Source organism: Ambystoma mexicanum, chromosome 7q (assembly GCF_040938575.1).
Source record: "Ambystoma mexicanum isolate Mex_15411 chromosome 7q, UKY_AmexF1_1, whole genome shotgun sequence".
NCBI classification, from domain to species: domain Eukaryota; kingdom Metazoa; phylum Chordata; class Amphibia; order Caudata; family Ambystomatidae; genus Ambystoma; species Ambystoma mexicanum.
In genome coordinates this window covers 148,275,562-148,297,738 of record NC_090941.1, presented here as the reverse complement: position 1 = coordinate 148,297,738, position 22,177 = coordinate 148,275,562, and the positions used below count along the sequence as shown (strand labels likewise).

Below are 22,177 nucleotides of genomic sequence, written 5' to 3'. Positions count from 1 at the left end.
TACCCGTGAGACATTTTTCTTAGGCAGATGGCTGCTAAAATAAAACAGCAGGCATGTCCTGGAGCAATGAACACTATTTTGACTTTCAGCATCTTGGAAACGCTTTCCCTCGTTAAGCTGCCAGCTCCTGCCGCCTCCGTTCACTCACAGATCCTAAACCTGCTATTGCACAATTTGATCAAGCTGACAATGCATCTGAATGTCTTTCAATGAAAAACAATGATCAATGTGAATGATTCGCATTTGGAATTAAGGCGTTCCTGTGTATTGTACAGTGACATTAATGTGTGATGCCACTTATATTTTGAATATCCATTGAAATATTCTCAAAGTAACAAGCTGTGTCTCCAACCAGGAAGTGTATTTCTGGTTGTAAACACAGTACATGTATTCTATTTTAGCATTTAAAAGTGAAGCTAAAGAAAGCACAGAAGCAAGCGGGTCTAATTGGGTGAAGGAGAAATTTGAAAAGTAGAGTCTGTGAATGATGTCAGATCACCAAGGTTTGACTGCATGCATGTATCGCAAGACATCGGAAGTCAGGTGGGTCCCTAATTCCAGCAGCTTTTACTACATGCATGTGTTAAATCCCTGATCCACCCGTGCTGCATGTGGAGGCAACCCAGAATCGAAGCAAAACACCACGCACATAAACACATTGGGGCCAATTCAGGGAAATGTGAGCAGAAATAGTGAAAGTGTCCTGCACCGAGAAGGACATTGTGCGAATCTGCACGCAGAATGAAAAATGTGCGCACCGCGTATTCATGGCATTGACAGTGCAAAGTAACTGTAATCAAAAGTCGCAGCCGGAACGCCCCCGGCAAGACCACATGCAAAGCATAAACAGCCAGAACTGCTACCTTTGTGCGTTCCCCCGGGCATGAATAGAAGCACCGTTCAAACAGTGCGTGGGATCCCAGGCAAGCAGGCCTGCATTTTTGGAGACCCTGCACAGGGTCCTCATAACTGTATCCTGCACCCAGACAACATACGTATAAAAATGTGTAACTCAGTAATTACTCAGGAAATCTGCGTCCGAAACCCCGAAAACCGTTCCTGCATCCCCAAAACTGCGTGCGTTCCCCCCTAAGTTAGATCGGAACCCCAGTTTCGTACACACACCCATACGTGCAAGTGTACTTACACCTGCCTTCGGATGGCGGAAAGTATGAAGGACTTGCGTGGACATTTGCTGGCCGAAGAGTTGCACGATCAAATCAATCAATCAATTAATGCATCGCGTGCCGCGCAATTGGGTGCATGGGAGGGACTGCATACAGGTCGTTCCTCGGAATGCCCACTTTTTCGCAAGTTCTTCCCCATTTCTGGTGTTCTGCCCCCATCCCAGCCCTCTGCGCAAGTCACGCCCACGCTCTATATGGAGTCTCTTGCAAGGCCCTCGGCGGCTCACAGAGATGTGCCGAGCCTGCGCGAACTCCACGCAAGTCCAGGAAAAGTACAGCACATTCGATTCCATGTATAAACGAACACGGATTTGCCTGCAGTTTGGCACGCAAGTACCCTTTTTTCCACGCAAATAATTCCATGAATCGGGCCCATTATGTTTAGGCTCTTTCCACTGGGAACCCATGGCCATCAGAATGAGTGTGTGAGGTGGTAAATAGCTCACAGGATGGGGAGGAAACAATAGCATTTATAGTTTGGGCTATTTCAATATTCCCTTCCTTCCTCGTAAAAAGGTTCGGTAAGAAAACAAAATGACTTAACTGACCTGCTGTAGATATTGTCACCTATAAATCACACATTCCAATGTAAGGACGACTCAGCCTTTCACCTTTCTGAATCTGATGACATGAGTACTACTAAGTTGGTTTATCTCCTGATTTTGTGCCAGGAAGCAATTCCATGTCCTTTCTATTACCCATTGCATTTTACCTCCGTGAATACAACATGAAACTAAAGTCCGAGCTCAAGTAAGACATGCAAGAGAAAAACAGACGTCATTACCTATAACTGTCTTTGATTTATGACCTTAAATTGTTAGAGTGAAATGCAAGCTAAGTTGGCAGATATGAAATAAAGTGGAATCTGTTCCCCAATACCCTGCTGCACGGAGTCCCTCAGATTCACAAATGAGTCCATCATTTCCAGGGCCCGTGCCAACCAGAAAACGCAGACAGACTGGTATAAACGCTCACTACTCTGCAAAATGCTGCTTTCCCTGTCTGACTAAGATTTCCGAAATGCCAACCAGGCTCTGGTTCTCTCACATCCAAACAGCATCACCCCTCTTCTAAGGCAACCTGTAAGCTAGCCTGGCTCATTTGAAACTCCACGATGCCGAAGCGCTTCTTATCCCAGATTCAAGAATATTCAACCATGTCAAATTCGTCCTCAGGGAACTTCACTGGCTAACCCTCCAAACCTTTAATTATCAAGAGAGCAGATACAACCTACAAGGCAATGACAACCAAAACACAGTGCTACCTGGCTGAGAAATTCAGGAGCTCTGGAAGTCAGTGCGATGCAGAAGACACATTTCCAGATTGGAGGACAAAAATTGCAAGAAAGAAGAAAAAAAAACAAGTGTTCTCCATTTATACACTTGCTGGCCGATTCATGGAATAATTAGCGCGGCGCAAGTGGCCAAAAACGTGCGATTCACATTGGAATAGCGAAAATCACAGTGCAAGTGCGAAAATCGCACGAAAAGCAGCGCACATCGATTCATGGAAGGCCGTGCGCGAGAAAACCATCGGATGTGCGCTAAAAAAGTGCGCGGCGCACGTTGGCGCACAGGCCATCTAACGGCGTGCGCCAGGTCACAGCGAAAATCGCACAGGCCACAGCGAAAATCGCACATAGCGCGGCGCACACAACAAAAGTAGGCGGAACACGGGGCGTAACACTCGGAATGGGGAACAACTTGCCAAAATGTGGGCGTCACGGGGGAAGTACACGGTGCAAGGGCGCGGAAAGCCCACACGCTCGCCTACAACACGTATTCATGGAATCGAATAAGGCAAAAAAGCGCACGGTCAAACCAGCGCACAGGCACAAACACGACCGCCACAAGAAAGCAGGCGGTAGCGTCTCAGCGCCTGTAATAAATGTGCGCCAAAAGGTGCGCCAACAAATAGCACCTATATACAGCCATGATGAATGTCCTATACTGTGGCCCTCCAGGACAAATGACGTGCAAAGGGGTACCCACAAACGCAGACACCCGCTGACTGAAAAATAACGTGTGCGTGTATTCCGGGGTGCGTGGGAACTTTCGCACGCGATTTGGCTGGGTACGTGGATCTCAGGGGTGCGCGGGAAGTCCCACACGCGATTTGGCTGTGTACGTGGATCTCAGGGGTGCGCGGGAAGTTCCACACACGATTTGGCGGGGTACGTGTGCGGGAATTCACACACGCGACTTGGCTGGGTACGTGGATCTCAGGGGTGCGTGGGAAGTCTCACACGCGATTTGGCAGGGTACGTGGATTTCAGGGGTGCGCGGGAAGTTCCACACGCGATTTGGCCGGGTACGTGCGCGGGAATTCACACACGTGAATTGGCTGGGTACGTGGATCTCAGGGGTGCGCGGGAAGTCTCACACGCGATTTGGCAGGGTACGTGGATTTCAGGGGTGCGCGGGAAGTTACACACGCGATTTGGCCGGGTACGTGCGCGGGAATTCACACACGCGATTTGGCTGGGTACGTGGATCTAAGGGGTGCGCGGGAAGTCCCACATGCGATTTGGCTGGGTACGTGGATCTCAGGGGTGCGCGGGAAGTCCCACACGCGATTTGGCAGGGTACGTGGATTTCAGGGGTGCGCGGGAAGTTCCACACGCGATTTGGCCGGGTACGTGCGCGGGAATTCACACACGCGACTTGGCTGGGTACGTGGATCTCAGGGGTGCCCGGGAAGTCTCACACGCGATTGGGCAGGGTACGTGGATTTCAGGGGTGCGCGGGAAGTTCCACACGCGATTTGGCCGGGTACGTGCGCGGGAATTCACACACGCGATTTGGCTGGGTACGTGGATCTCAGGGGTGCGCGGGAAGTCTCACACGCGATTTGGCAGGGTACGTGCGCGGGAATTCACACACACGACTTGGCTGGGTACGTGGATCTCAGGGGTGTGCGGGAAGTCCCACACGCGATTTGGCAGGGTACATGGATTTCAGGGGTGCGCGGGAAGTTACACACGCGATTTGGCCGGGTACGTGCGCGGGAATTTACACACGCGATTTGGCTGGGTACGTGGATCACAGGGGTGCGCGGGAAGTCTCACACGCGATTTGGCTGGGTACGTGTATTTCAGGGGTACGCGGGAAATTCTACACGCGATTTGGCTGTGTGCTCCCAGGTATTCCCTGTACACCCTGCACGGCCCCTGCAGGCAGCCGACACCACAGGGGACTACCCTGCACACCTGCTCATGTCACCCAGCACCCCCACCCCCAGCAGTGCAGGGGCAGCGTCCACCAGGCCCCCACTCATGGCCCCTATCACCCCCACCCCCAGCAGTGCAGGGGCAGCCTCCACCAGGCCCCCACCCATGTCTACCACCACCCCAACCCCCCAGCCACCATGGGCATCCCCCACCAGGCCCCCACTCATGTCTCCCACCCACCCCCACCCCCCAGCCACCATGGGCAGCCCCCACCAGGCCCCCACTCATGTCCCCCTGCACCCCCACCCCCCAGCAGTGCAGGGGCAGCCTCCACCAGGCCCCCACCCATGTCTACCACCACCCCCACCCCCATCCACCATGGGCATCCCCCACCAGGCCCCCACTCATGTCCCCCTGCACCCCCACCCCCCAGCATACAGGGGCATCGCCCACCAGGCCCCCACTCATGTCTCCCACCACCCCCACCCCCCAGCAGTGCAGGGGCAGCCTCCACCAGGTCCCCACTCATGTTTCCCACCACCCCCACCCCCCAGCCACCATGGGCATCCCCCACCAGGCCCCCACTCATGTCTCCCACCCACCTCCACCCCCCAGCCACCATGGGCAGCCCCCACCAGGCCCCCACTCATGTCTGCCACCCCCCCACCCCCAGCATCCAGGGGCAGCCTCCACCAGGCCCCCACCCATGTCTACCACCACCCCCACCCCCCAGCCACCATGGGCATCCCCCACCAGGTCCCCACTCATGTCCCCCTGCACCCCCACCCCCCAGCATCCAGGTGCATCCCCCACCAGGCCCCCACTCATGTCTCCCACCACCCCCACCCCCCAGTAGTGCAGGGGCAGCCTCCACCAGGCCCCCACTCATGTCCAACTCATGTCTCCCACCACCCCCACCCCCCAGCAGTGCAGGGGCAGCACCACCAGGCCCCCACTCATGTCCAACTCATGTCTCCCACCACCCCCACCCCCCAGCCACCATGGGCATCCCCCACCAGGCCCCCACTCATGTCTCCCACCACCCCCACCCCCCAGCCACCATGGGCATTCCCCACCAGGCCCCCACTCATGTCCCCCTGCACCCCCACCCCCCAGCATCCAGGGGCACCCTCCACCAGGCCCCCACTCATGGCCCCTATCACCCCCACCCCCAGCAGTGCAGCCTCCACCAGGCCCCCACCCATGTCTACCACCACCCCCACCCCCCAGCCACCATGGGCATCCCCGACCAGGCACCCACCCATGTCTCCCACCCACCCCCACCCCCCAGCCACCCTGGGCAGCCCCCACCAGGCCCCCACTCATGTCTCCCACCACCCCACCCCCCAGCAGTGTGGGGCACTCTCCACCAGGCCACCACCCATGTCTCCCACCACCCCCATCCCCCCAGCCACCATGGGCAGCCCCCACTCATGTCTCCCACCACCCCCACCCCCCAGCAGTGCAGGGGCAGCACCACCAGGCCCCCACTCATGTTCAACTCATGTCTCCCACCACCCCCACCCCCCCAGCCACCATGGGCATCCCCCACCAGGCCCCCACTCATGTCTCCCACCACCCCCACCCCCCAGCAGTGCAGGGGCAGCCTCCACCAGGCCCCCACCCATGTCTCCCACCACCCCCACCCCCCAGCCACCATGGGCATCCCCCACCAGGCCCCCACTCATTTCTCCCACCACCCCCACCCCCCAGCAGTGCAGAGGCAGCCTCCACCAGGCCCCACCCATGTCTACCACCACCCCCACCCCCCAGCCACCATGGGCATCCCCCACCAGGTCCCCACTCATGTCTCCCACCACCCCCACCCCCCAGGAGTGCAGGGGCAGCACCACCAGGCCCCCACTCATGTCCAACTCATGTCTCCCACCACCCCCACCCCCCGAGCCACCATTGGCATCCCCCACCAGGCCCCGACTCATGTCTCCCACCACCCCCACCCCCCAGCCACCATGGGCATCCCCCACCAGGCCCCCACTCATGTCTCCCACCACCCCCACCCCCCAGCCACCATGGGCATCCCCCACCAGGCCCCCACTCATGTCCCCCTGCACCCCCACCCCCCAGCATCCAGGGGCACCCTCCACCAGGCCCCCACTCATGGCCCCTGTCACCACCACCCCCAGCAGTGCAGGGGCAGCCTCCACCAGGCCCCCATCCATGTCTACCACCACCCCCACCCCCAGCCACCATGGGCATCCCCCACCAGGCCCCCACTCATGTCCCCCTGCACCCAGGTCCTCACAATCCCCGATCATGTGCGTTATGGTCAGCCTCCACAGCCAAAAGGCCCTACCAAGTAACCCATTCACCCACATGGAAATGGAAATTACATGTTACACCCCAATGTTCATAAAGCAAATGGCCCATGTCCGTCACACAAAATGGTTGCAATTGAATGGGAAAACACCCAACATGACATGCATGAAACCAATGAGATGATACCACACAGTGAAGTATGAAAACAAAATTGTATTAAAAAAATTGAATGCAAATGAAATGAAACAAACTACAATGGCAATGAAAAAAAGATAAGCTGCATGTCCGTCCAAAAAAATCAAAACTACAAATCCAAATCCAAAAAAATGTTGTTCAAAGTCACATTAAAAATAAAATCAATCCGAGAGAGAAAAATAAATGCAAAGACCATTGCTCCATGGAGAATAAATTAAGAATAAAAAAATAAAACAATCCAATGAAGAACTATGTACAAAACATCCAAGGGTCCATGAGCACAACTGAACAAAGGAAACCTACAAAAAACCCTAACTAAAATCCAACTATATACAAAAAGTGGAGCAGTGTCCGTCGACTCCAAATCATAAGAAGAAACAAAGGAAACCTAAAACTAAAGAACAATATACAAAGGCGGCGGGCAAGTCCAGCGGCTCACTCCGTGGTGTTCCGGGCCAGGGCATCATCAAACTCCTCGTCTATGTCCTGGAGGCGGTCCTGTTCCATGGCCCTGAGGGTCCTTAGGGACGATGCCATCTGCTCCTCCAACCCCCTGCGGATTGCCTCGAGGCACTCGGCCCGCCTCAGGGCCCTCCACATGGAGTTCTCCGCCCTGACCATCGTGAGCCGCGCCTCTTCCGCCCGCCGCCGCTCCGCACCTATCTGCTGGCCCAACCGCAGCCACACGGAAGACACTTCCTGTCCTGGGTCCTCCTGCCCTCCGGCCGATGCCTGCCCCTCCGATGTTGATGGCCCCGAGCCATGATGCCTCCCATGTTGACTCTGCTGCTGCCTCCGACGCAACTGCCTCTGCCAGCACAACGGCATCCAGGCTGATGGAATCCACCGATGCCGTCGTGCACGTGCCCTGCCTGATGATGCCGGCACATCCTCCATCTGCTGGGGTACAGTTGCTGTGGTGTCCACCCCTGCTGGACCTCCGACTCCCGACTGTGGCAGGGATGGGATCCCCACCGAGCTGGCTGCATTGGTCAGGGCAGATCCACAGGGGGCCCTGGTGGCATCTGGGCCGGAAGACGGCAAGGGGAACGACTGGCGTATAGCCTCCACAGAGGAGGAGAGGGCCGCCAGATTGGCTGACACATGCAGGAAACCCCCGAACATGGAAGATCCCAATTGGGCCACGTCGGCACGGTGCTCTTCGTGATGATGTGCATGCTCCTCCCGGGAAGCACGCACGTCATCACGAATTGCACCCGCGCGCATCGCGACCCCAATCAGGACCTTCTCCATACGGACACGGGTCCCCTTGTCCGCAGGTGGATGGGAGTCAGGTGACATGGACATCCCCTCTACCTGCGGACGGGCCGGGAATGGGGCATCCCTGCTGGTTCATGGTGGTGCACTCACAGGGTCAGGGACAGCGACATGCACAGGCCCCTCCATGGTGACCTGTGCTGCCTCCTGCCCCTGGACTGCACCATTTGCACCAGCAGGGATGCCCCCACCAGGCCCCATGTGTGCCTCAGTGGCGGCCTCCTCCTCCTCTGTGGAAACAACCAACCTGGATGGCTCCTCACCGTCTTCCGCGGTAGCAGGCCCCTGTGGGGGCTCACCCACTCCTTCCGCTGCAGCCGTGGGGGCATCCCCGCCGCCTTGCTCCACAGCGCCGTCTCCGCCCTCTTCTTCACTAGCCGCTGCGTAGAGGGAGACATAGAATACAAGCATCAGGGTACTGTTCAATGTTCCCCTAGACAGGAGGCAATAGCAGATGAGTACCACTGTCAAAGTACACTTCCATCATGTCCCTCCACAACACATGGGTCAGTCCAGGCAAAACACACACAGTAACAGGCATGGTGCATGCCATGGACATTTCCATACATGTCCAATGGACTCTTGAAACATACAATGATATGGAACTCACATGCATCATGGGTCATGCCTATCACAAGCACACACTTCACCTCAGTCACATCCATCTGGCCTCATACACCCCAAACACAGCGGATACAAGGGTAACTAGGCTGCATCAGTGAATCTGTGCATTGTCACACACATGTGTCATGCATCCATGGCATTCACAAGTCACAGACACGCAGGTCAGGCACACAGACATGGCTACCATATATGTACCCGGCATCAGCACACATCCCTCACCCCCACCCATGTCCAGGAACAGAGACTGGCATGCTCTCATGTGTAAAATCTGCATAGGGCTCCCCATTTTGCATTTAAACACATGCAACAACCATGTGGTTCACACATCACTGTTCGCACATGCATGACCATGATGTCCCTGCACACATACATGCATACATGGCCTATGTCACACATACAGGCAATTATAAGTCAACCAGCACACCGCAACATGCCCTGTCTCACACAGCAATGCTTGGACACTTACCGCTCAACTCCAGACGGGTCTCCCTCTCAAGGATCTGGGCGTGGAGCGCTGGGCGTACACATTCCAGGACCTTCATCTGGATGGAACTCATGCAGCCCCAGCCTCCCTCCACGAGGCGCCGGGCCTTCACGAGGGTCCTGGACCTCAAGTCCTCCCAGCGCTTCTTGATCTTCTGGACGTCGCGGGTTGCCACCCCCTCTGCGTTGATGGCAACCACACAGTCGGCCCAGATCCTCTCCCGTCCTTCCTTGCTGGCGCGGGACGATCCAAAGAGGGCATCATACTGCCCCAGGACATGCTCCACCAGGACACCAACTTCGGTGGCAGTGAAGCTGGTGCCCCTCTGCCCCTCTGGCCTGGGGTTGCCACTGGTGCCAGATGTTGAAGTGCCCGACATGGCAACCCCAGAGGCAGGAGTGGGTGGGCAACTGGGTCCTGGGGCTGGGCTGTGGAGCGATGTAATCCCAGTCGGGAGTCTTCTGTTCCAGCAGGGGTGGACACAGCAACTGGACCCCTGCAGATGGCTGATGTGCAGGCACCAAATGGCAGGGCACGGTGGCAGCAGGCAGGCAGGCAGGCAGCAGCAGCAGATGGCACGTGGGAGGCTGCTCAGGGCACTGGGGGGCAGTAATTCGGCCTTCTGGGCAGGAGCGTGGTCTTCCGTGTGTTTTCGCGTGGCCAGCTTGATACGGAGTGATTTGGCACGTGAAAATCCTGCATGTCAGCGTGAAATTCGAGGAAAGGCCCTTAGCGCGTAAGCGCGTCAGCACGCATACGCGATTCTATTGGACCAAAGGCCCTCAGCGCGTAAGCGCGTCTGTGACGTGACCCGCACGGGTGTTTCCCTCATAGCACGTGATGACGGAGCACACATGGAAAGACTGCATGTCAGAGTGTCAGCGCGTGTAATTGGACAAAAGTGCGCGTACACGCGATTGGCCTATGTACGTGTATTTCAGGGGTGCACGGGCACTTACACACGCGAGTACATCAGCGCACGTGTATACCGGGGTGCGCGGGAATTTCCACACGCCATTGGCCTGGGTACTGGATTTCAGGGGTGCGCGGGAAGTTTCACACGCGAGTACATCAGCGCACGTGTATACCGGGGTGCGCGGGAATTTCCACACGCTATTGGCCTGGGTACTGGATTTCAGGGGTGCACGGGAAGTTTCACACGCTCGCCTACAACACGCGCAAAGAAACACGTACGCCAGTAGGAAGCAGGCATACGTCGACCCGCGACGCATAAATTTGCGCGCAAATAAAATTACAAGCTCAGACACCAGGATGAATATACCGTTCCTAGCAGCAGTGGCCGTGGGCTACCAAAGGAGGAGGAGGAGGATAGTCAGGGCCAGAATATTCACACCCAGGACCAGCCTTTTCGGGATGCCTGATGACCAGGTGTATGGGAGGTACAGGTTTCCACCACACATAATACTGGACCTGGTGAGTGAGTGGGAGGATGACCTCACATCACCCACCCTGTGCTCCCAAGCACTCAGCCCCCTGGAGAAGGTCCTCAATGTACTGCACTTCTTAGCCACTGGATCATTTCAGCGGACAAGTGCCATAGTGGGTGGGGTGTCACAGGCCACGCAGTCACGCTGCCTACACCAGGTCTTGAACATCATCACTGCACGCCCATCAGTCCGCAGGCAAATATACCTGCCCAGAACACCTGCAGAAAGGCATGCTGCCGCCCTGGATTTTTACGGTGTGGCACGATTCCCCAAAGTGCTAGGTGCCATCGACTGCACCCATGTGGTTCTACGTCCCCCCAGGGCATCTGAGCACATCTATAGGAACCGCAAGCACTGGCATTCCATCAACGTGCAGTTAGTATGTAATGCCAAGGGAATCATCACCTCAGTATATGCCAACTATCCCGGGTCCACCCACGACAGCTTCATTTACCGAATGTCCACCCTAAGCCGGGACCTAGAAGCTGGGCGGCATGGTGATACATGGCTGCTTGGTGAGTATGAATGCCACTGCACATGCATGCATGTCAGATACTGAGCAAGGTCACAACCCCACCAATGATACCAATCACCACCTCCACAGGGGACAGTGCCTACCCTCTCAGCCCCCACATGATGACGCCAATTCGGAACCCCACCACGCCACCCGAGGTAAGATATAACACAGCCCACATTGCAACCCGGGGCATAGTGGAGCGCACATTCAGAGTGCTTAAGTCACTCTTTCGCTCCCTTGACCGTTCTGGCGGGCAGCTGTTATACGCTCCCCCAGTAGTGTGCAGGATCATAGTGGCAGCATGTGTCCTGCACAACGTTGCAACACGCCGGGGCCTTGCCGTGGACATGGTGGTGGCCCCACATCCCCAACCACATGCACGGCCGCTGCGCATGGGAGGGGAAAGAGCATGGGGGGAGGCAGCCCGTACACAGCTAGTGGCTAATTACTTCCCATAGAAATCACACCCCTGTGGAGTGCACACTGCCCTGGCACATACCATCTGACAATCAATGATGACTCAACCTGACACTGATCCTGAATGTCTGGAGAAGCAACTGTCCAAACCATATCAGCCTGAGATTGTTCACCTGGAAGTGTTACAATGTGTGCATCCCTACCTACACAGACACCACCAATGCAATTTCGTGAACAAACACATTCATGCAGCTAAAATGAATACCCACTTGCAAAATGCAACATGAGGACAGTGCCATGTCACCCAACCCATCCCCAGCAACGCCACACAACACTCCGTGCCATGTCATGCTATGTGCAGGTAAACAAAGTAATCCCCACAACATGACACAAGTGTCACAATGCACAGTGTCCCTAATTGAAACTCGCGACACCTGAAATGCTCACAGTAATGCAGGACCAACAACACACTTGAGCGGGTATTTAGCAATAACACTTATCAGCCACTGACCCTCTAAACTACCATTAACATGACATTACGAATGTAAGGAATTAGTAGTCTCACCACCTCGAAATGCCTGCACTCCCACCACTTGCAACTGTACAGTGTTGCCGCCATGTAGAGTTGTAGGTGCCCTGCTGCCAACATGGACCCCATCTCCATAGTACATGGCCTTGTGTAGACATGAGGAAAGGACCTGCAAATTAGGAGGTAGACACGGATGATGAGTTACACATCAATGCAACATGCAGTGTACAACACAACAGCAATATGCTCTAGGAATGTATACACAGTATTGACTAGGCTACCCACACATGTAGTGGGAGTCCAATGTCACCATGTACGTCAATGTCACTTGGGCACACCCTTTGCAAGCCCATGGAAACGGGAAGCAGGAGGGGTGTGTGTGACAAAAACCCAAGCATCTGAACCAAATACATGACAAGCCTTGATGTGCCCAGCCACAATGCAGCGTATGCCCACAGGAGCCACAGAAGGCAACACATTGTCCCAAAAAAAAAAATAAATAATAATAAAAATCAAAAATGGCCATTAATGGGCCCGGTGGGGTTGGGGAGGCCACCCAGGAGGTCCGAGGACAGGGTGCACACCAAAACCCACCTGTGTGGATCTTGCGAAAAAAAAACACCTCCATGGGCTCATGGCCCACACGGCTACCCTATTGTGGGAGTATCACTGCTGTCGCTATTATAACCCTGTGCAGCTGCATCCGGGGGTGGTTGCACTATGGGAGGTAGCCCACGCAAGGCCCTACTCTGTTCCTCCATGGCTGCAAGCATGCGGGTGTGGTAGGTCTCGTTCTGGAGGATGAGTGTGGGAAGGTCCCCATGCACCAACTCACGGGATGCCCGGACCTCCGCCCTAGTTGCCTGCATCTCAGCTGAGAGCGTACGGGTGAGACGCTCCAGCTGCTGTTCTGTCCTTCGGTTTGTTGAAGCCTCAAGCTCAACAAGAGTCGTCCTCAGGCGAAGGAGCTTCAGCCTCATGGCTTCCCTGTGGCCCTGGGACTCTATGGAGATGGCTTCCTGCAGAGTCGCCAGTGCCGCCCGCCTGTCCCTGTTGGACGCCAACATGTCCTCCCTGTGTGACTGGCAGATGGAGTCGGATGCCTGCTGTAGTCGCTACATCAGCCTTTCGGGGGGGACAATGGAAGTGGCCACCCTATCCATGGCCTGAGCCATCATCTCTGCTGATGCTGCCTGTTGGGTTGCCATACCGTAAATGGATTGCTCCCATGCGGTATTGCCAGGTGGCGTACGGCCACCACGTCGGCGGGCACCACACCTGTCTGGGGCAAGGCGAACTGCGCATTGCTGTGCCGGCACTGCCTGAGGCTGCAGGATTGCATTCCCCCTCTGATCTGCTGGCCCAGGAACAGGATCAGATGTCGCGGAGTGTGACCCTGCATCCGTAACCACCAAAGGCATAGCTGCCAACACTGACATCCCCATTGAGGGTTCTGACCCTGGTGCAGGTGGGTGGGACAGAACAGAATCCCTTCCAGGAACACTCACCTGCGACGGCACGTAGGTCTCATCATCCGAATCAACACCTGAGTACAGCTCGGGGGAGGTGCAGCCAGAGACACCCCTTGAGAGCACGACCTGCAGCACTTGTGGGTTCTCACCCACCACCACACCACGTCCCTCACTGGTGGTCGGTCGGCCCTCGGACCCGTCCTGGGTCTGCACCATCTCCACAACCCCAGCAGTATCAGGTGCGTCTTCCCCTGCAAAGACATAAAAGCAAACAAATGGAAACAGGCATTAGCACCATGGCACACAATGAGGGCTGAGAAGCAACAGAACCAGTACTTGATTGACACATGTCCCACATGACTAAAACCCTCCCATGCATGCACCCTCACTGCGTATGAAGGGCAGGCAAATGGCACACACTGATGACACCAAGATGGAAGATGAACACATTTTCTGCATGCTGCCTGGCAGGGCATCACACATTGGCCTGTGATTGCCAGGTGAAATACACATGCCATCACACAGATGGCATGTACCATTGCTATTGAGTGAAGATGGAGAGGAGGGCAGCACTTATTCATTCAGTCCAGTTCCCGCATGTAATAGCTTTTCTAATTCAAACAGGTCTGATTTTTCACCTGGAGCTGCCAGTCCAAAATGGTCCGATTGCACAGGGACATGTGTGAACAAATGATATCCAGGTAACAAAGTCACTCCACTTTACCATAGCCATGTGAGACATGTGACTAGAGGACTGAGAAATGCCTAGTAAAAGTGGTGGAATGCAAACAATCTGCCTGAATGAACAGAGAAAAATAAGCAACAATGTTGTGGCAAGGTGACACTTCAAGGGCAACTGGCGTGCTGTTGGGCTAGATGTCTACTGTTGGCAGAAGGGATACTGCTATGGTCAAATTCTGCTGCGCAGAATGTATTGCATGAAGCACATGGGTGACCCAAATGACTCAGGCACACACACCCTCACCTGGCACACAAACAGAAGCCCTCACACACACACCATGCACATGGATGACACACACATGCATGTGCACTCACCGGACAATGCCTCATAATCAGGCAGATCTCCCACGCCTTGGATCTGTTCCTCCGTGACGTAGGTCCCAGCGACTGACTCATGTGGAGTGAGTTCCATGTCTTCTACTGGAGACACACCTCCAGTCACTAGAGTTGCGGCATGACTTGAGGCCAGCTTATTCTTTGCCCTGCGCTTTAGGTCATTCCAGTGCTTATAGCAATCATTGGCTGTGCGCCTCACGATTCCAAGGGCACTTACGATGTCCGCACCGGTCTGCCAGTGTGCCTGGCGTTGTGCAGGTGTGGTCTTGGATCCTGCAACAATGACCATCTCGTTATCATGTGCGGACATATACTCGACAAGTGCATTCAGTTCGGCATCCGTGAAGCTGGGCTTCCTCGACGGGCCGGACTGTGTAGCCGTGTCTGGGGCATCAGCCTGTGCCGGACGAGCACTCTTCCTCTTCCGTTTGGAAGGTGGTGGTGATCCTGAGTGTCCTGCGCCGCTCTGGACACTAGGGGCAGGAGCCCTGGTGGACTCTGTATCAGGAGTGTAGGATTGCACACTCAGCATGGGAGTTGGTGCAGGCATTGGCTCAAGTGTAATGGTGTCAGGGGGAATGTCAGCAGGATGGACTAAGACCGACACTGTCCTGGCTGGGTGTGTGAGAGCTGGGGTGGATGGAGCCGCAGCTGCCCCTGCAGCCTCTCCACCCTGCCTACTTGGGGCAGCAGATGACCTTGCTGCCCCTGATCCACGTGGCCTGATGACATCAACGTGCACCAGCGCACGTGTCATAGGCCTGCTGACCTGGAAGTCAGCCATGGAGTCAGCCAGGTCTGGTGCCACAATGGGCTGGTCCAACAAGGGCTGAGCATGGATGGTGTCAGCCCCATCAGCCTCAACCAAGGGGGGGGAGGTATTATGGGTGCCCTTGACTGGTCCTCCACACATGGGGGGACAGGGTCACCCTGCAAGTAACGACCACGTCCCCTACCGGATCCACCACGGCCACCACTTGTGGCTCATCCACCTTTGCCACCCTTACGGAATCCTCGCCTCCCAACCATGGCACTGATGTTAATGTGCGTATGGGAGTGGCTGTAAACTATTATCCTGGGCAATTGGGGGTCAAAGGGGTTGGGTACCAGATGGTAATTGTACCATAGTGCTCTAGCAAGGCTGAATGTGACCCCTGGGGAAAGATGACGGGTCACGCAACGCACAGGAAGCGCAAAAAAGGGAGATGACGTGCACGCAACCCCTCCTAGACCACGTGTGCGGAAAAAAAACCCTGCACTACGCTATGGCACCCAGTAACACAAGAATGAACGTATGCGTGTCACACGCAGCCTAGAATGACCTCTGAAGGGGTAGGCTACACACGGGGCAAGCACAGATGTTAGATATGTGCGTGACTCACCGTCTGCCAGGAAAAAGAGCGTGAAAAAGAAGCGCGTTTGGTTGGCAACACCCCCGCCAAAAGAAGATTTGTACGCTGTCTGAGGAGACAGGACAACAGTAGAAGGGAACACTGTTTAAGGGAACAGGCCCAGGAAAGCCAGAAAAAGAGAAAAAAGAGAAAAAGCAGCTGTCAGAGGTAACAGGGAGTACGAACTTGAAACGCTGTGAAGTAAATCGCGTGTGAAACGACAAGAAGTACAGAATTCACCCACTCGCTCTCCACGAAAAGCACGTACAAGGAAATGGTGTTCTACACGTACCTTTTATGCAGGCCCACACATCCAGCGTCACTTCCGCGTGTACGCGCTAGGGCCATTTCCACCAATTACACGCTTTGTCACTTCCGCGGGTACGCGCTGTTTCCACCAATTACACGCTTTGTCACTTCCGCGTGTACGCGCTTTTTCCACCATTTACACGCTTTGTCACTTCCGCGTGTACGCGCTATTTCCACCAATTACACGCTTTGACATTGGGACGTGTCTTTCATTTTTTTAACACGCAACATTTCAAACGTGTGCCATATTCAACGTGCACGTGACTTCATAGACCCGCATACGCTGGTGGCCTTTGGGCCAATAAATGTACAGACGTGTGCTGACGCGCTTACGCGCTGAGGGCCTTTCCTCGAATTACACGCAGACGTGCAGGATTTTCACATGCAAAATCACTCCGTATCAAGCTGGCCACGTGTTCACACACGGAAGACCCCACTCCTGCCCAGAAGGCCGAATTACTGCCCCCCAGAGCCCTGAGCACGCTCCCACCTGCCATCTGCTGCTGCCTGACTGCCTGCTGCCCACGTGCCCTGCCATTTGCTGCCTGCACATCAGCCAGGGGTGCTGTTGCTGTGACCACCCCTGCTGGAACCGAAGACTCCCGACTGCTTTTCCATCTCCCCACAGCCCAGCCCCAGGACCCAGTTGCCCACCCACTCCTGCCTCTGGGGTTACCATGTCGGGCACGGCAACATCTGGCACCAGTGGCAACCCCCGGCCAAGGAGGCAGAGGGGCACCAGCTTCACTGCCACCGAAGTTGGTGTCCTGGTGGAGCATGTCCTGGGGCAGTATGAAGCCCTCTTCAGAAGGTTGCGCGCCGACAAGGAAGGACGGACTCGGATCTGGATGGACATCGTGACTGCCATCAACGCGGAGGAGGTGGCAGTCCGCGACTACGAACGTGTCAGGAAGCGCTGGGAGGACTTCAGGTCCAGGACCCTCAACAAGGCCCGGCGCCTCCTGAGGGCAGCAGATGCTAAGGGGCGCCAGGGCCACTTGTCGGAAGATCAGATGAGGGTCCTGGAACGCATATCCCCAGCGCTCCACGTCCAGGTCCTTGAGAGGCAGACCCGTCTGGAGTCGAGCGGTAAGTGTACATGCATACTGATTGTGAGCAGTGCGTGTGGTGTGCCAGGAGTGTGCAGGTTGAACATGTATTTTTATGTGGGCAAGTAGGGGGGGTGTACAGGGCCGTGAGGGTGACACATGCGAGGGGTCTCATGTGTGACACATGGATGGTGCTTGTGTGTGTGGGCTTGCATGGCACAGGATGTGGAGGAATGATTGTCAGGTGTGACATGGATGTCGATCGGAACATTGCGACAGTTGGCGGAGGTGTACACATGCATGCAAGTTTGGTGGTGTTTGTGCATGTGTAGTGTACTCCCAATGTTGCATGTGATGTGTGGATGACCTTTGGCTGCTCATGCTGTTGTATGTGAATGGATGGTGCTGGCTGTTGCAATATGCCTGTGGTATGGCTCATGTGTGCAAGTTGAAATGACATGTGTGTTGGGGATTGTGATGCCATGTCTGAGGTTTACCAATGCCACTCATGTATGACTGTCATGTGTGTATGAGTCCATTGGACAGTGCCCTGATGCCTGTGTTTTCTTTCTCCCTGTCTGCAGCGTCAACTGATGAAGAGGGCGGAGAAGGTGCTGTGGAGCACAGCGGCAGGGGTCGCACCACCAGCCGGAGACGCAAGGCCCGGATCCCCTCCCAGGTTCTGATCTCATCGGGGAGTGAGGAGTCCGGTGCCGTGTCCCAGGCCGCAGCTGCCGAGGGGAGGTCCAAGAGGTGGAGGTTGGAGTTGGACTCCTCGGCAGCAGAAGGGGCAGCTGGGACCCCACAGGGCCCAACGGAGGAAGATGGCACGGAGTCATCCAGGTTGGTGGGGGGTTTGGAGGAGGAGGAGGCCGTGCAAGCGACAGAGGCGGGGTCTGGAGGTGGGGATTCCACTGGTGCTAGTGGTGCAGTGCAGGATCTGGGACTGGAGGCAGCACAGGCCACCGCGGAGGTGCCTGTGTGCAATCCTGTCCCTGCTCCTGTCACTGCATCATCTTGCACCAGCGGGGATGCCTACCTCCAGACCCGTTCTCAGGGAGGGGATTGGCTTACAACACCTGGCCTTCCTCTCCCTGTGGATGTGGCTATCCTGCACCAGGTTGAGCCTGTCCAGGGTGGGGTGGCGTTGCGTCAACGGGCCATGCGAGCTGACCTTCAGTCTTTTCATGATGAGTCTGCACGTCTTCTTGCATGGCTCGTTGACTGCGTTGACCCACTGGGACAGCTCACCAGGGCTGGATTCCTCCGTTTCCTGGACCTTGTTCCGACCCCCTCCTCGACGGAACCCCCTATGCCCCAGTCGTCCTCCATGCCATCTTCCCACCCATGTGTCACCTGGGTGCCCTGTGGAGCTGCCCCCAACCGTGCGGCCAGGCTGGTGGACAACAGATCCCTGCCACAGTCGGGAGTCGGACATCCAGCAGGGGTGGCCACATCAACGACTGCACCCCAACTGGAGGAGGATGTGCAGGCACCATCGGACAGGGCACATGGACAGCAGCAGCTGCAGCAGCAGGAGGCTGTAGGTGGGAGCCACGATAGCTCGGGGCCTTCAATATCGGAGGGGCAGGTTTCGGCCGGAGGGCAGGAGGACCCAGGACGGGAAGTGTCTTCCGTGTGGCAGCGGTTGGGCCAGCAGATAGGTGCGGAGCGGCGGCGGGTGGAAGAGGCGCGGCTCACGATGGTCAGGGCGGAGAACTCCATGCGGAGGGCCCTGAGGCGGGCCGAGTGCCTCGAGGCAATCCGCAGGGAGTTGGAGGTGAACATGTCGGCCTCCCTGCGGACCCTCGGGGCCATGGAACAGGACCGCCTCCGGCACATAGACGAGGAGTTCGATGATGCCCTGGCCCGGAACACCACTAAGTGAGCCGCTGGACTGGCCCGCCGCCATTGTATATAGTTATTTAGTGATAGGTTTCCTTTATAGTTTATTTTTATTTGGAGTCGACGGACACTGCTCCACCTTTTGTATATATTTCCGTTTTTGGTAGGTTTCATTTCTTCTGTTGGGATGTTGGACCCTGAATACTTTGTACATAGTTGGACTTTGGATTTGGATATTTTTTTTACTATGGATATTTTTTTCCATGGAGCAATGGTTTTCATTTTCTTTTTTCCCTTCATTTCCTTTTTATGGACTTGAACTTTGGAAGAAATTTTTTAGGATTATCATTTATTGATTTTAATTTGAAAAGGGACAGCCAGCTTGATTTTGTTATTTTTTTTACTTGTGTATTTTGTTTCATTTTGATTGCCATTACTGTTGTTATTAATACATTATTTGGATTTTTTCATTCTTCAATGTGTGGTTTCATCTCATTGTTTTCATGCATGTCATGATATGGTTTTTCAGGTTCACTTGCAACCATTGTGTGTGTGTGAGACACATGTGTTGATTTACATTGTTTCCATTGGAGTAGTATCATGGGTGCATGTAATACTTGGTTGTGTCTTTGGGCTGTGGTGGCTGGCCATGAGGCCCATGCTTGAGGATTGTCAGTGCCTGTGGGCAGGGGGACATGGGTGGGAGCCTGGTGGGGGATGCCCATGGTGGTTGGGGGTGGGGGTGATAGGGGACATGAGTGGGGGCCTGGTGGGGGATGCCCATGGTGGCTGGGGGGTGGGGGTGGTGGGAGACATGAGTTGGACATGAGTGGGGGCCTGGTGGTTCTGGCCCTGCACTGCTGGGGGGTGGGGGTGGTGGGAGACATGAGTGGGGGCCTGGTGGGGGATGGTCATGGTGGCTGGGGGGTGGGGGTGGTGGGAGACATGAGTGGGGGCCTGGTGGAGGGTGCCTCACACTACTGGGGGGGTGCGAGTGGTGGGAGACATGAGTGGGGGCCTGGTGGAGGCTGCCCATGGTGGCTGGGGGGGTGGGGGTGGTGGGAGACATGAGTTGGACATGAGTGGGGGCCTGGTGGAGGCTGCCCCTGGTGGCTGGGTGGTGGGGGTGATAGGGGACATGAGTGGGGGCCTGGTGGAGGCTGCCCCTGCACTGCTGGGGGGTGGGGGTGGTGGGAGACATGAGTGGGGGCCTGGTGGAGGCTGCCCATGGTGGCTGGGGGGTGGGGGTGGTGGGAGACATGAGTGGGGTCCTGGTGGAGGCTGCCCCTGCACTGCTGGGGGGTGGGGGTGATAGGGGACATGGGTGGGGGCCTGGTGGAGGCTGCCCCTGGTGGATGGGGGGTGGGGGTGATAGGGGACATGAGTGGGGGCCTGGTGGTGGCTGCCCCTGCACTGCTGGGCGGTGGGGGTGGGTGGGAGACATGAGTGGGGGCCTGGTGGAGGGTGCCCCTCAGTGCTGGGGGGTGGGGTGGGTGGGAGACATGAGTGGGGGCCTGGTGGAGGGTGCCCCTCAGTGCTGGGGGGTTGGGGGGTGGGAGACATGAGTGGGGGCCTGGTGGAGGGTGCCCCTCAGTGCTGTGGGGGGGTAGGAGACATGAGTGGGGGCCTGGTGGAGGCTGCCCCTGCACTGCTGGGGGATGGGGGTGGTGGTAGACATGGGTGGGAGCCTGGTGGAGGCTGCCCATGGTGGCTGGGGGTGGGGGTGATAGGGGACATGAGTGGGGGCCTGGTGGAGGCTGCCCCTGCACTGCTGGGGGTGGTGGTGGTGGTGGTAGACATGGGTGGGGGCCTGGTGGAGGCTGCCCATGGTGGCTGGGGGGTGGGGGTGGTGGGAGACATGAGTGGGGGCCTGGTGGAGGCTGCCCCTGCACTGCTGGGGGGTGGGGGTGGTGGGAGACATGAGTGGGGGCCTGGTGGAGGCTGCCCATGGTGGCTGAGGGGTGGGGGTGATAGGGGACATGAGTGGGGGCCTGGTGGAGGCTGCCCATGGTGGCTGGGGGGTGGGGGTGGTGGGAAACATGAGTGGGGGCCTGGTGGAGGCTGCCCCTGCACTGCTGGACGGTGGGGGTGGTGGGAGACATGAGTGGGGGCCTGGTGGAGGCTGCCCATGGTGGCTGGGGGGTGGGGGTGATAGGGGATATGAGTGGGGGCCTGGTGGAGGCTGCCCCTGCACTGCTGGGGGGTGGGGGTGGTGGTAGACATGAGTGGGGCCCTGGTGGAGGCTGCCCCTGCACTGCTGGGGGTGGGGGTGGTGGGAGACATGAGTGGGGGCCTGGTGGAGGCTGCCCCTGCACTGCTGGGGGGGTGGGGGTGGTGGGAGACATGGGTGGGGGCCTGGTGGAGGCTGCCCATGGTGGCTGGGGGGTCGGGGTGGTGGGAGACATGAGTGGGGGCCTGGTGGAGGCTGCCCCTGCACTGCTGGGGGGTGGGGGTGGTGGTAGACATGGGTGGGAGCCTGGTGGAGGCTGCCTATGGTGGCTGGGGGGTGGGGGTGGTGGGAGACATGAGTGGGGGCCTGGTGGAGGCTGCCCCTGCACTGCTGGGGTGTGGGGGTGATAGGGGACATGAGTGGGTGCCTGGTGGAGGCTGCCCCTGGTGGCTGGGGGGTGGGGGTGCAAGGGGACATGAGTGGGGGCCTGGTGGAGGGTGGCCCACAGTGCTGGGGGGTGGGGGTCCTGGGGGACATGAGCAGGTGTGCAGGGTAGTCCCCTGTTTTGTGGGCTGCCTGCAGGGGCCGTGGAGGGTGTACAGGGAACACCTGTGAGGACCCACCCAGCCTAATCGCGTGTGTAACTTCCCGCGCACCCCTGTAATACACGTACCCAGCCAAATCGCGTGTGATAATTCCCGCGCACCCCTGTAATACACGTACCCGGCCAAATCGCGTG

General features: G+C 56.8%; 1 protein-coding gene across 1 annotated transcript in view; it reads right to left on the bottom strand.

Annotated features, from left to right (window-relative positions):
* Positions 1-22,177, bottom strand: part of LOC138528019 (heparan-sulfate 6-O-sulfotransferase 3-B-like) — a 955,956-nt gene that overhangs the window by 66,571 nt on the left and 867,208 nt on the right. The window lies entirely within an intron of this gene.